At 38.2% G+C, this 14,354-nt stretch overlaps 1 protein-coding gene across 12 annotated transcripts in view; it reads left to right on the top strand.

Moving 5' to 3' along the window:
- Positions 1 to 14,354, top strand: part of ARHGAP32 (Rho GTPase activating protein 32) — a 317,736-nt gene that overhangs the window by 245,691 nt on the left and 57,691 nt on the right. The window contains exon 1 of one of the 12 annotated variants that reach the window (XM_016922271.4): positions 12,451 to 13,460. The exons of the other annotated variants lie outside the window; for them this stretch is intronic. The gene's annotated coding sequence lies outside the window, so the exon portion shown is untranslated. Of the gene's footprint in view, positions 1 to 12,450; positions 13,461 to 14,354 lie in introns of those variants that run through there. 12 annotated transcript variants of the gene reach the window in all.

Raw genomic sequence — 14,354 nt, 5'->3', positions numbered from 1 at the left:
TTGTTAGTTTTTTGTAGCAGTGTCTCACTATGTTGCATAGGCTGGTCCTGAACTCCTGGCCTTAAGTGATCCTCCCGCATGAGCCTCCAAAAGTGCTGGGATTATAGGCGTGAGCCACTAGGCCCAGTCAGTCTAGACATTCTTTAATTTATTTCAATATTTTGTAGTTTTCAGAGTATAAGTTTTATATATCTTTTGTTGAATTTCTTTATAAATATATTCAATTCTTTTTAATGCTATTGTACCGGGAATTTTAACATTTCATTTTCTTATTGTTCATGGCAAGTCCATAGGAATATAATTTTTGTATGTTGATGTTATATCTTGAAGCCTTGCTGAACTGTTTATTAGTTCTAATAGTTTCATAGTGGATTCCTTGGGATTTTCTATATACAAGATTATGGTATCTACAGTAGCCACTTTTTACTACTTCCCTTCCAATCTGGATGTCTTTTTATTGTTCTTGCCCAGTGGTCCTTGTGAGAACCTCTAATACAATATTGAATATAAATCTCAAGTACAAGCATCTGTGTCTTGTTCCTGATTTTAGGGGAAATCATCTAGTCTTTTACCATTAAGTAGCTGTGGGGGTTTCATAGATGTCCTTTATCAGGGTTGAGAAAGTTCCCTTCTGTTTCCTGTGTGTTAAGTGTTTAAAAGAGTGCAGGAATTTTTCCAAAGGCTTTTATTCATCTATTGAGATTATAATGGGTTTTTATGGTCATTATTTTGAAGTTACTAAAATTCAACATCAAACATTTAATTTCCTGCACATATTTTTATCCATCTTTCTGTGGTGTAAGCTTAACTTATATTAGTTATTATGTCTCATCTTTGATAGTATTGACTCAGATGTACTATAAATTGAGTTTTTAAAACTTAGCCTAATATTGGCATTAAAATAAACTGTGTTAGTATCAATCAAGTGCTTTCTCTCTTTTTTTTTTTTTTGAGACGGAGTTTCGCTCTTGTTGCCCAGGCTGGAGTGCAATGGCGCGATCTCAGCTCACTGCAACCTCCGCCTCCTAGGTTCAAGCGATTCTCCTGCCTCAGCCTCCCGAGTAGCTGGGATTACAGGCATATGCCACCATGCCCGGCTAATTTTTTGTATTTTTCATAGAAACGGGTTTTCTCCATGTTGGTCAGGCTGGTCTCAAACTCCTGACCTCAGGTGATCCGCCCACCTCAGCCTCCCAAAGTGCTGGGATTACAGGTGTGAGCCACCGTGTCTGGCCCATTCTCATGTTTTGAATGGAGAAATGACACTTCAAGTAGGGATAACCTCCAGAACCATTTAGCATTGGGAAAGTTAATCAGTTATTGATAGTTCTGGAAAACAGGTTTGTATTTGTAGACCTGCATAGCATTGTTATTTCTAAATTAAGAATGACCAAGAAAAACCTAGCGTACCTTCAAAAGCTAGTATTTTGTCTTCTGTGAGCAGCATCGCAGAGTTCGCATAAGGAAATGTGTTTTTTTTTTCTTTTTTTGATGGAGTCTTGCTCTGTCACCCAGGCTGGAGTGCGGTGGCATGATCTCGGCTCACTGCAACCTCCTCCTTCCAGGTTCAAGCAATTCTCCTGCCTCTGCCTCCTGAGTAGCTGGGATTATAGACATATGCCGCCACGACCTGCTAATTTTTATATTTTTAGTAGAGGTGAGGTTTCATGTTGACCACCTGGTCTCGAACTCCTGACCTCAAGTGATCCGCTTGCCTTGGCTTCCCAAAGTGCTGGGATTACAGGCATGAGCCACTGTACCCAGCCAAAATGTACATTCTTAATACATTTTGAAAAGGATGATGTGAATTCTGTCAGCCTTGGGCTTGTTTCACACTTTAAAACTGTCTTTGCCTACGGTATAAACAACTTGAATGTTCTATTTATTTTTAACATTGCCATCTGTCACTGTTAGATGCCAAATCTGAAAGATACAGCTATAGTTTGAGACTGAAAATTTCAAGTTCCTATACTATTACACAACAAGGGTAACATAGGAAAAATATTCTCTTTGAATCTTTTCTTAAATGTTATTAATATGTTCAATTATTTGTGTGTACAGAAAATTAATCACCGTATCCTGACCAAGATAGAAAGTATCCATGGTACCTTAGGAAAAAGAAGGTAAGAGTTTGAGAGAGAGAGAGAGGAGAGGAAACAAAAGAGGTGGAAGCTTGTCTATAAGAAATTGTCATTTTATTCAGTCACCCTAGGGCATGATATAGTGGAAGATGAGGTCTAGGTGGGGAAAGGTGGAAGGGGAAGCACATGTTTTTCTTTGTGTTTGTTTTGCTTGCAAGTCACTGAGGAGCTATTTACTGACACTTTTCTTGAAGGCTTTATGTTCATAGCTATTCTCTTTTCAGATATTTCTTTTTCCGAATTCTCTTTCTCCTCTCCTTTACATATCAGTTACATTATTTGATATTGTCTCACAGATCTCAGACTCTGTTTTTTCTTTTTTTTTTTTACTCTGTTTTCTTTTTCTTCTTTTTCTTTTTTTTGAGACAGTCTCGCTCTGTCTCCCAGGCCGGAGTGCAGTGGCACGATCTCCTGTTTTCTTTCTCTCTCTCTCTCTTTTTTTTTTTTTTTTGTTTTCAGTTTGGATACTTTCTATTGTCCTATCATCAAGTTCAGTGATTCTTCACTCTGCTATGTGTAGTCAGTCTTCTCTTAAGTCCACCTAACACATTCTTCAATTCTTGTATTTTTCTTTTCTCGCATAAAGCTAAATGGTCTTTTTACAATAATTGCTATGCTGGAATTCCCCATCTTTTTGCATCATCCACCTTTTCCACCAGAAAGAAAGAAAGAGGAGGGGTGGGGGATAGAAGAGAGAAGAGGGAAAGAGTGGGAGAAATGGAGAACAGAGAAGAAAAGCAAGCAGAGCTTATTTTGAGGCATTAACTTCTGGAAATAAAAGACTAGTGATTTAGGCAACCTTCCCTCTGAGGACAGTTAAAAAATTTTGACAGAAGTATAAAAACATATCTTTGAAGCATTAGAGAGTTAATAAAACTGTAAGCAATTATTGTGATAAGATGATGAAACAGAAGGAAATCTGAAGAGTGACCCCTGCATATGGAGACATTATTCCCCTAGGATATCTGCTGATGGAGTAGAGGAGGTCATCATAGTGCTAGGGGAACAAAAATTGGAGGTCAGAACCCATCAAGACAGAGTTGCTGAAAAATGCCCCAAGCTTTGAGTTGGAATCTATGTAGAAATTGATGACTGATTCTAAAATGTATATGGAAATACAGAGCCAAGAATACCAAAGACGATTTAGAAGAACAAAAAAGTGGGAAACTTACTGTAATAGATGTCAAGATATATTGTGAAAGCTTCACTAATTACGACGTTGGTATAGATGTACAGATAGACCAATAGATCAATGGAACAGAATAGAGTCCAGAAACAAACCTGTGTCTATATAGATACTTGATTTATGACAAAGGTGGCATTGGAGGGCAGTTTCAAAAGAACAGTCATTTCAATAAAGAGTACTGAGTCAGCTGGACATCTGAATATAAAAAAAGAGAAGCCTGATCCTTATTTAACCCCATACACAAAAATCCATTCCAGGAGAATTACAAATCTGTATGTGAAAGACGAAACAATAAAACTTTTAGAAGATAATACTATAGAATATCTTTATGACCTTGGCTTTAGACATAGTATTAATTATAACTGAAAAGCTTAATAATTAAACAATTAAAAGGAAGAACTTTATCATAATATGCCCTTAAGACAGTGAAAGGGCAAATCACAGTGTGGGAAGATATTTGCAGAATGCGTATCTGACAAAGGAGTTGTAAAGAGTCTTTAGGAAAATGCAGATCGAAGCCTTATTGACTCTTTAGTACATACTTAACCAGAATAATTAAAATTTAAGGATAATGATATCTAAGGTTGGCAAGAATATACATTAATAGGAATTCTCATATGCTGATGATGGGAGTATTAATTTGGGACAATCATTGGCATTATCTATTGAAGTTGATACACAACTGTAACCCAGCAGTTCCACTTTTAGATGTATATAGAGATTCATGTACACAGACTAAGACACATGCATAGAAATGTTGATAACAGCTTTATTTCCATTTGTTAAAAACTGGCAAAACTTATGGGTGTATACATGGTGGAATGAATAAATGAAGATATATACAGTAAATTCCCCTACACCAGTAAAAATGAATGAGTTAAAACTGTTTGCAACAACATGATTGAATCTCACAAAAAATAGTATTGAATGTCCTGATATACACACTTACACTGTAAAGTTTCATGTATACATGTAGAGAGTTCAAAATCCTAAGAGTTCAAGACTGCTCTGTGGTATTAGAAATTAGGATAGCAGTTACCTTTGGAGAGGAAAGAGAAGGTCAGTGATTGGGATGGGCAGGAGAGAGGATTCTGGAGTACTGGTAATGTTCTGTTGATCCAGGTGGGAATTATACGGAAATGTCATGATATTGAGCATCTTTTTGTGTGCTTATTGCCCATTGTATATTTTCTTTGGATTAATGCCTATTTAAGTCTCTTTCTATTTTTGAATTGGTCACTTTGCATTTTTTAAAAATATTTTTCCCATCCAGATGAATATTCTTTGCAGTATTGCTTTAATACACAAATGTTGGAAATCATATTTTCAAAAAATACTTTTGGTACTTTTATACTGTAAATTACTTTGCATCCACCACAAAGTAAGTAGAAGCCTATGTACTAAACCAGGGAACTTTTTCTCTGATATATTGTTAAATGAAAAGGCAAATCACAGAACAGTAAAATCCCATTATAAATTCATAGAAAGAGGATCTAGAAGGCTATGTACGTAACTGGAAAAGGGAATGGGATTATGGAGACAGTAAGAAACATTTCATTTTTTCTCCATTTGCTTGTGTATTATTTAATTTTTTTATAATTGAAATGGGATAGTTCCCTTGGCCCCTTTGCAGGATTCAAAGCTCAGGGGGAGCATGCAGGTGAGTGGGTGCAGAGGCCAGGATGAGCACCTCTGGGCAACTGGTAGGAGCAGAACTCTGTGCAGGCCCATGGCAGCATCTAGAAGTTACCCACGACCCTTGGCGCCCCAGAGGGCATGTGTTACAGTGTGCTCTTTTACCTTTGCCATCCATGGGTGGCTTAAATGTTAACTCAGTGGAGGGTCAGTGTGACAGCCCCTTGCACCTGTATCCAAGTCCTTGTCTGGGGTCCAGGAAGAATCAGGATGCGCAAATGAATTGAAGGGTGGTGAATGTGGAGGATTTTATTGAGCGGTAGAAGTGGCTCTCAGAGGGATGGGGAGCTGGAAAGGGGATGGAGTGGAAAGGTGATCCTCCCCTGGAGTTTGGCCATGCCCAGCTGAACTCTCCTCTGAAGTCCTGCCGTCGAGCCCTCCCTCTGAAGTCAGGCTGCTTCTCTCAAACGTCCGGCTGCTTCTCTTCTCTGCTGCTCTACAGCTCTACCGCTCTGCTGGCAGGGCCTGGGGTTTTTATGGGCACAGGATAAGGAGTGGGTCAGGCCAAGGTGGTTTTGGAAAAGGCAACAATTGTAGGGGTGGGAAACAGGAATGCATGTTCTCACTTTGGGTCATAGGTCCAGGCTTGAGAGTGTGGCCCTTGCCAGGGACCACCCTCTTCTACCCAGTGTTTCCCTTTCTCCTGTCCATATCACAATGAGCATGTATTATTTTGTAGAATATGAAGAAATAGATTGTAATCTCCTGTTAACTCTACCCTGCCCAAACAGGTAATTTCTAAGATCCTTCTTAATGCATCTACCCCATAAAGTGGACACTAGTGACACTAGATTTAATGCAGGTGTTAAATTTATATACCTGTGTGAAAAGCAGCAGGGTTAAAGGGACAAAAGCTCAGGCAACCTTGGGTTCAATCCCTATGCCACATTTTATTGTCTGGGTATACATCATTTGGCCTCTCTGATTTTCAATTTCCATATCTGAAAAGTGAGGCAAGATTATTATTTCAAAGATTATGGATAAGGTACTTAAGATCCCTGGATACTTAGTGAATGTCAACTGTTATTTATTGATTTGTGTTTATTTACTATGTTATTTAAATTCATGAGTATCAGGAACTATATTTAATTTATATAGATACTTATTTAAGATCCTATTTATTGATATAAATCTACATGCCAAGATATCACAGTTGTGTTAGTCTATTCTAGCGTTGCTGTAAAGAAATACCTGAGATTGGGTAATTTATAAAGAAAAGAGGTTTAATTGGCTCACGGTTCTGCAGGCTGTACAGGAAGCATGGCACTGGCATCTGCTCGGCTTCTAGAAAGGCCTCAGGGAGCTTTTACTTATGGTGGAAAGCAAAGTGGGAGCAGGCACCTCATGTGGCAGGAGTAGGAGCAAGAGAGAGTGGCAGAGAGTACCACATACTTATACAACCAGATCTCATGAGTATTCACTATGCAAGGACAGCTCCAAGCCATGAGGGATCTGCCCCTGTGACCAAAACACCTCCTGCTAGGCCCCACCTCCAGCATTGGAGATTACAATTGAACATGAGATTTGAGTGGGGACAAATATCTAAACTATATCACAGTATATGAATGAAACAAATTCATTACAGTAGTTTTCACAGAACCATGGTGGGGGAAGGAGCTTCTTTGAATGGTCCAAGAATTTGCATCACAAATTTCTGTTTTATTTGAAGATAACTTTTTTTTTGTTAACAGATATACATTAAAGCTGAGACCTTTTTTTTTCTTTAAGACTAGTTAAGTGCATGTGTGAGAAGACAGAAAAGAGTAGAACAGGGAAATAGATCTGTAACTGACATGGGTACAATCAATTGAGATAACTCAGTAACTTTGGACCAGCCAGGCTTTTATTTGTAGTGTTGTTTCAGGAAACCAGTCCTCTAGTATCTTGCTTTTTATGTTATTTTACTTTCAGTATTACCTAATTCCAGTTGTTTTGTTCTAAATTTTCACTTGCTTGCTCCTGGATTGTTTCTATTTTCTTTCTTTTTTCAGTTTCCAACACTTTTTGCTCTTTTGTAGCCATGTTTCTTTGCATGTCACTTTAGTAAGAAGTGACCACACATTTGTATGTCAACTAAAAGAGGTCCAGGTTTTTACTTACTCTGTTTGGAGTGTTGCACCGAATATGAATATGCTTCCCATTGAACAAATGCTTAAGTGTGTTAAGAATCAGATTGTTAAAATCCCTACCTTCAGAGGCACTGATGTAAGAGTCAAAGGAGTACTAAAATGCTAAAGTGCCTTGGGAAGCTTTCTCCCCAAATACATTGCAAAGGATAGATCAAGATAATATTTTCTCACTCTGTATCAGGGGAAAACAGAAAATTTATAATACCATGTATTTATAAAGTGCTTTAGGGTTTATGAATACTTACATTTCCATTGTTTAAACTGGACATGAATCTGGTCACAACCCTGTGAGCTTGCTAGGGATAGGGAATGTATTTCCATCCCCTCCCCTTCCTACCCTTTTTTTTTTTTTTTTTTTTTTTTTTGAGACGGAGTCTCCCTCTGTCCCCCAGGCTGGAGTGCAGTGGCGCGATCTCGGCTTACTGCAAGCTCCGCCTCCTGGGTTCATGCCATTCTCCTGCCTCAGCCTCCCGAGTAGCTGGGACTACAGGCGCCTGCCACCACGCCCAGCTAATTTTTTGTATTTTTAGTAGAGACGGGGTTTCACCGTGTTAGCCAGGATGGTCTTGATCTCCTGACCTCATGATCCACCCGTCTCGGCCTCCCAAAGTGCTGGGATTACAGGCGTGAGCCACCGCGCCCGGCCCCTACCCTTTTTTAATAAATGGAGCAACTGGAAGCTTAAGACACTTGCCTGAGGCTTCACAACTAGGATTTACTGAAATCTCCTGACACCTAATAGTAATCACAGCCAGCACTTACATATCCCTGACGGTGCACCAGGCCCTGTGCAATGCACTTGACATGCGTTAAGTAACTTGTGTGCAGTTAGTTAATACAAAACCCAGAATTCTGCCCACTATAGAACCTTGAATAGACAAAAAGATTTTTGTTCTCTCTGTCAAAACAAAAATTTAATTCCTTTTGCTTTTACTACAATAGGAGTAAATAAAATGTGTTTACATTTTTATAAGGCCTATATAAACAGAACAGAAATTAGGGCAAAAGATGGGCTGAATTGAGGTTAAAGAGAATTGCTTATAGGAACCTACTTAATTTGCTAATTTTGTTTTCAGTCATCGTCCCTTCCTAATGCCACTTTAATTTTTAAAAATCTTTTAATTTTTCTTCACTATGCATAAAAAATATCCCCAAACTCTCTTATATTGTAGCATTTCCAGTCATTCTTTTCCATTTTCTTAGTATAGTATTTCTCCCTGTGTACTTGACTGGAATCTCCTTGTGTTTTCTGAACATGGCATGTGGCTTCATAGCTTTCACTTTGCTCCTGCTGTTCCTACACCCTGAAATGCCTTCCCCATTTTGGCCAGTTGAAATCCTGCTTATATTTCAAGACTCAGGCCAGAATCCACTTCTTCCATGAAAGCTTCCCTGACCCACCTCTCCCTAATCCCATCTCCTCTCCACCACTAGTCCACTGGTGCAAATTTAATAGCAGTTATTTCACATATTCACTAAATTGTACTTTCTTCATAAGTGACAAACATGTCATTCATCTTCATCTCCTCCCCAGGCTGTGTGTGTAGTGGTTACACAACGAATGCCTGTTGAATTAATTCATCCTAGTATTTACTATCAAATTAAAATTTTGGAGTACAGCTTTCATCATGTAACTCTTATCTTCAGAATATTTGGGTGAATCCTCCCTCTATGCCAGAATTAGATACAAAATTTTCAGTGTAGAATTGAAGGTGTTTCACAAATAGTGGAACTAACTTATCTTTGCAGCCATTTTTCCCCCCCATTTCTTACCTATATTCAGCTTCACTAACGTGTTTCCTTACTCTCTTCCCAAGATACTCTGGGCTTCCCCCTTCCCTCGCCTGTGACTGACTTACCATTTTTTTTGTGTGAAGGTTCCCTAGGCCACTCTTTGACAAACTTGAATTTGCATTCAGCTCACCTGAGTTCACATTCATTTCTCTCAAAAAAATTTTGAGTTTGATACTTCACTTTCTATATGTCTTTTTTCCCCACCTGCGTGGTTTTGTTTGTTGGCAGATGTTGTATTTTATAGTAATTTGCGTCTTTTATATGGATGCTCCAAAACAGTTCTTGATTGGTAATTATAAGCATGAACAGTTTTCATTATAGTTACCAAAAATGTTTCCTAAACCCATATGCCCTTTAGTCAGTGCTGGGAGTAGCCCCCTAATCAGTCTTTTTCTTGCCCTGAGTAAAGAGGCTTTTCCGCTTTTGGCCATTTCCAATATTCATTCATTAATTGATCAAGAATTTATTGAGTGCGTACTAAGTGCTATGGCTAAAACAGTGAACACACCAGACAGAAATTCCACCATTTTGGTGTTTGTATTCACGTGTGACTAGAAGGAGAGCAGTAAATAAATAAATAAACAATATAGCATGATAGATAAGGGCAATGAAGAGAAATAAACCTGAGAAAGGGATGCCAAGACTAGGAAATGCTGAGAAGTGGCTTATGTGGGGTTATAATTTTCAAGGGAGGGTAGGGTGGTCCGGGAATGGCTCATTAGAAGCCTACTTTTGAACAAAGACCTGAAGGAGATGAGGAGGGGAGATCTGCATGTAATCTGGAGGAAGAGCTTTCCAAAGACGGAACAGCAGGTGTAATGATACCGAGTTGAATGTGTGTCAGACTTGGTAAACGGTCAGGAGGAAGGCCAGGTTGGCTAGAGCAGTGGGTGAAGACATGAGATGAGGTCAAGAGGGGAGAGGGATCAGATCTTCTCTGGGGCTTGGGTGTCACCATAGGGGTTTTGGCTTTTATTCAGAATTAGTTGGGTAGGCAGTGGAAGACTTTGAGCAGTTTTTGTTTGGTTCTTGTTAAGAGGATCACTTTGCTTGCTGTGTTAAGAGGAAAGGCAGAGATAGGTAGAAGAAGAGGGGCTGGCAGTGGCTGTTGAAATGAGCCAGGTGAGAGACGATGGTGACTTAGACCAGTATGGTAGCTGTGTAAGTGATGAGAAGTGATCTGCTTCTGGATATATTTTGGCCATGGAGCTGGCAGAATTTGCAGACATGCTGTGAAGGGATTGAATCATCCAGGTAATTTTTTTTTTTTTTTTTTGAGACAGAGTCTTGCGCTGTTGCCCAGGCTGGAGTGCAGTGGCGTGATCTCGGCTCACTGCAAGCTCCGCCTCCTGGGTTCAAGAGATTCTCCTGCCTCAGCCTACCGAGTAGCTGGGACTACAGGCACCCGCCACCATGCCCAGCTAATTTTTTGTATTTTTAGTAGAGACGGGGTTTCACTGTGTTAGCCAGGATGGTCTCGATCTCCTGACTTTGTGATCTGCCCTCCTCAGCCTCCCAAAGTGCTGGTGTTATAGGTGTGAGCCACTGCACCTGGCCTTTTTTTTTTTTTTTTTAAGATGGAGTCTCACTGTGTTGCCCAGGCTGGAGTGCAATGGCGCTACTTGGCTCACTGCAACCTCCGCCTCCCGGGTTCAAGCAATTCTCCTGCTCTCCTGCCTCAGCCTCCTGAGTAGCTGAGATTACAGGCATGCGCCACCATGCCCGGCTAATTTTTTATTTTTAGTGGAGACAGGGTTTCACCATATTGGCCAGGCTGGTCTCAAACTCCTGACCTTGTGATCCTCCTGCCTCGGCCTCCCAAAGTGCTGGGATTACAAATGTGAGCCACTGTGCCCAGCCCCACTCAAGTAGTTTTTATGATAGAATGATTAGAATAAAGCCATTCCTTTTCCAGTGAATTCTCTTTTTGCCTCTCCCACCCTTGCAAAGATATATCCTAGTCCAAAATAGGGGGATAGTCACCAAACATTTTGTTAAATATGAGAGAAAAACAAGTGACCTCTCCTACACAGTCACTAGATGGCACAGCATCTTTTCAGTCAATTATATTTTTTGACTTTTTATTTTGAAATAATTGATCTCAGAGGAAGTTGCAAAAATAGTACAGAGAGATCCCCTGGATTCATCACTCAATTTCTCCCAGTTGGAACATAACTATATAGTAGTACATTATCAAAACCAGGAAACAACATGGTCACAATACGGTTAACTAGATGCAGACCTTACTCCAAATTCACCAGCTTTGGCAGCACTCTTTTTCTTACCATGTATTTTTATATGGCATTAGGGTACAGCTTTTTGGGTTTCAGATGAGAATTATCATCATTAATCTCCCACACACAGGCCAATGATTGTGGAATACAGTTATTCCTATCAATGTTTATATGTTAAGTAATATATAACATATATTACTTAAATATATATGTCAAGTAATAACATGTATTACTTAAATATATATGTCAAGTAATATAACATATATTACTTAAATAATATGTTATATATAATATGATAAAATAATATATATTAACATATATATTACATAACATAAACATGGATGTTTATAAGTTAAGTAATATATGGGGCTTACAGATTGTTCTAAGTATTCCCAAATGGCTTTTCTACAGTAAAAATATGTACTTTCTTTTTTCTCACTCTCTTCCCTCATCCCTCCTTCTCTTCTTTCTCTTTTTTCTTCCTCTCTCTCTTTTGTCTTTCCCTTGCCCTCCCTTGCTGTCTTTAGTACTAAGGAAGAGGTTGGGAGGGAGGGATGTTATTCATTTAAAATTAAAGAAAAGAAGAGCGGCTTTGCCTTCTCCAATAGGAGTAAATTTTAAGAGCCTTGTTTCCTATTCAGCTAAATTCAATAATCTACAGATGTTCCATTGGTAAAGATCAAAATGTTTTGTTCCTGCCACATACTGGAATTCTCTATGATCTTTCTTATTTTAAAATCACATAAATTTATTGTTTTTTATTGTGGACTACCATTTATCAACAATTCTATGTTCAGAGCTATGTTCAAAGAGGAAGGAAAGAATAAATTCAATCAACAGCAGAAGATTTTGGAATGGTGCATGATGAATCCTCCCTGGATATCTCATCTCTTGCCAGTTACTGTTATGGGACCTTGGCAAATTGCTTCATCTCTCTGCCTTAGTCTCCTCATCTATAAGATGAGATAATAATAGAACTGCCTTCATTAGATTAGGATAAATAATGTTTTTAAATACCTAGAATTGTGTCTGGCACATAGTAAGTGCTATAACATTATTTTGTAAATTAAAAAATACCTGAGGGTAGAATTTACATTAATATTAGTAAAAAGTCATTGGAATGGAAAATATGTAAATATTTTCCAATTCATTTGTTTCTTCAATAAATACATAATTGGATTAACACAGTTCAGTATTATTACTTAGTAGAAGTATTGAATCTCAGTATTTATATTGTATTTATGCAAATAACTAATAAGAATCTTTAAAGCTTTAAAAAGTCACGAATTGAGATTGATTGTCAGTTTGATAATAGTTGCCAAAGATTTTCACTTTTGCTAATGAATGTCTCTGGTAGAGGAAAAGAAGTACCTTGGCACTCCATGGGTGAAGGAGAGTTACATATTTAACATCTGTGTAGTGTATGAAGGAGAAGGTTATACTTGGGAAAACTTGTTTAATTCTGGATTTCCCATTCTGAAGAAACCTTTTTTATTTTTTTCCCTAATAATTGCATAAGAGATTGTCTTAGAATTTTTCACACAGAGACTGTGTAAGTTGATACTTAAAAAAATGTGTTAGTGGAATAACAATCTTAGCTCAGTATCAGCAAAGATATTAAAAGATTTGTTTTCTCAGCCTATCCTGTTGTTTTAGTGATTCAGCCTTTTACTGGCAGTACTTCCTACTTGATCAATTACTTTTCTTATTTTAAAGGAGCCTAAAGTGCTATCATTTTTATTGGATACACTGTCTCCCACCTACTTAGCAAACAACTGAAAAGCAATTAACTTTTAAAAAGAGAAAAGACATAATTTAATATCAATTTCATACTGGTGTTTTCTGAGCAGGAAGTGCTCACCTGTGTGGGGTTGATGGGTGGAGCTCTTCTGGTGAAGCCTGTTCTGCAAGTGTGAGTTTAGGCTGGGGCGTTTCTGTGGTGTTGCAAAGCAGTCTGTGCTGAGAGAGGAGGATTAAGCTCCTGGAGGCAGAGCTCTCCCACACACTTGCTGGCTTGCTGGGCTCCACCGACTGGACTGAAAACAGGGCCAAGAAAACTGCTGCTGCAGGGGGTCCTGAAAACAGCTGGAACCTGGCAGTGATGTGGGACCTAACTTGAAGTTAACCTGTGGTGGTGAGGTTGGAACCAGTTGGATTATGATTTATTTTCTACACTCTTGTACGGAATGCAGAGCTGTTGTATCCTGATGAATCTACTGCTAAATATAGTCATTTGGAATAATTTTAAGTATTGATCTTAAAACTTGTACCACAACAAGAGGTAAGGAGATCTCAATCAGTCATTTAAATATTTGACTCAAGCAACATCCAGAATTTTTCACTGAAACTATGTTTAGATTATATTTGGGCACATGTTACCTTTGTTGCTCTCTTAGGTAAATGGTTAATTATTTAATTCTCTAGAAATTCAGCAGTTGAACATTAGTATTTGTCATGTTTGTCAAAAAGTTTATACTTTTTGAAGTAGGTTTTGCTGATTGTACAACACAGATGTTCCCAGTCAGTTTCAAGAAATATCTTTTTTTCTCCTATTTCCAATCAGCTTATTTCTTGTTTTCTATACATTAGTTTAATATAATAGAAGTTTTTATGATTAAAAGAACCTGCCTTTATTTCTTAAGCAGCCAGCTTATATCATATTTTTAATTTTTTTCCTGGTGGGTTAATAATATTTCAATTATTGATTAATGGAAATGGGCAGTGCTAATGCACTTAACATAATTTGGTAGACTGTGTAAAGAGGCTCCTCAAGTTTGCACGAAGAAGTAACCTTTCTGGCCTTTTCCCTTCAAGTATGGTTCTTCCCCCCCTCTTTGGTATTGGCATTGGTAAGGATAACCATCTCCATCCATAAAATATTTTGTATTAAATCTCAGAGATCTTACCACTAAGGTGGTATTCCATATGTATATGGTGTTTCTTTAGACCTCGGTAATAAATGCCTTTCATTAAAATAACATGGAGACCAGAATTTTCTCTGAATCACAAATCAGCCAATAGGGCTGATTAGTATGTTCAACTTCTTAACAGAGGTTGAACATTTTTCTTTCCAGGATTGTTGCACTAGTGCTTAAATGACAGCAATATTTTAATTTTTAAAACCATAAATGGGGGAATTTCAGAATTTAGAGCTCATTTTCATAGTCAGCTTTTT

Source organism: Pan troglodytes, chromosome 9, assembly GCF_028858775.2.
Source record: "Pan troglodytes isolate AG18354 chromosome 9, NHGRI_mPanTro3-v2.0_pri, whole genome shotgun sequence".
Taxonomy (NCBI): Eukaryota; Metazoa; Chordata; class Mammalia; order Primates; family Hominidae; genus Pan; species Pan troglodytes.
Note: the sequence above shows the minus strand (reverse complement) of the source record. Positions and strands in the feature narration are given on the sequence as shown.